The sequence below is a fragment of the Elephantulus edwardii genome, unplaced genomic scaffold, assembly GCF_000299155.1.
Source record: "Elephantulus edwardii isolate Elephantulus edwardi_28Jun2011 unplaced genomic scaffold, EleEdw1.0 scaffold00348, whole genome shotgun sequence".
NCBI lineage: Eukaryota > Metazoa > Chordata > Mammalia > Macroscelidea > Macroscelididae > Elephantulus > Elephantulus edwardii.
Window position 1 is genome coordinate 1,842,917 of NW_006400098.1, and position 1,007 is coordinate 1,843,923.

At 40.4% G+C, this 1,007-nt stretch overlaps 1 protein-coding gene across 1 annotated transcript in view; it reads right to left on the reverse strand.

Annotated features, from left to right (window-relative positions):
• LOC102856030 (sialic acid-binding Ig-like lectin 12-like) overlaps positions 1-1,007 on the reverse strand; it is a 26,869-nt gene that overhangs the window by 22,083 nt on the left and 3,779 nt on the right. The gene's annotated exons all lie outside the window — the stretch shown is intronic.

Below are 1,007 nucleotides of genomic sequence, written 5' to 3' on the forward strand. Positions count from 1 at the left end.
AAGTGCCCATCAACAAACGAATGGATAGAGAAGCTGTGGTATATTCACACAATGGAATACTACGCTGCATTGAAAAACAAGGAACTCATGTAATATTACTCAAAGTGGGTGACCCTGGAGGACATAATGCTGAGTGAAGTATCTCAGTCACAAAAGGACAAATACTGCAGAGTGCCACTGTTGTAAAACGGGACAAACATTGGGGTTGGGGGGAGACTGAGAAAAAGGGGATAAATAATGTATATTGCATTGAAACAGATGAGGGAGAAAACTGTTTAAAAGGGATATGTGATTAGGTATTATAGTCATGACATGAGCCCAGAATGAAGGCTGCATAGTGGAGTGGACTTGAGGGGGAAGTATTGTATAACAATAAAATAATTTTTCTTTTACTTTTCAAAGAGAAGAGCGAATTGGGGGGGAGGGAGGGCAGGGAGAAAAGTGCAACAATGAATGAATGGAAATCCAAAGTCTTTATAAATTTTCATTAAAATTAATAATAATAATAAAAAGATGCAAAAAACCCCCAAAACCCCAGGGGGACATTCATCTTGGTTACACACAATACATCATTAGGAAGCTCTTGCCTGATACTGACTTGCTGGCATCTAACCACATCTACGAGAGGTAGGAAAACAGGGTACACCGACTGAGACCAACAAGGCCTAAGTAAGACTTGGTCTGTGCTCTTGGGGAGACCTCACGGTGGTAGTGACAGGCCTGACATAGACCCTGACATTGTGTAAACGGATGGTTTTCTGGGAGAACTCTTGGCTGTCAAATCAGAACCAACTTAAAGCCATTGGTTTTGCAATTATAATACAGTGAACTTCCCCAAAAAAACAGGGATGTAAGGAAATAAACAGGACGTAGCAAAATAAACACATTGGAGAGGGCTCAACACAAGGGCAAAGAATTTAGAGATTTCATCAATAGGGTTGAAAACAATAGGAGAAACATTTAAATTATGCAGACTGTGGAGGGAGTTGTTGTTGTTATGTGCCGTC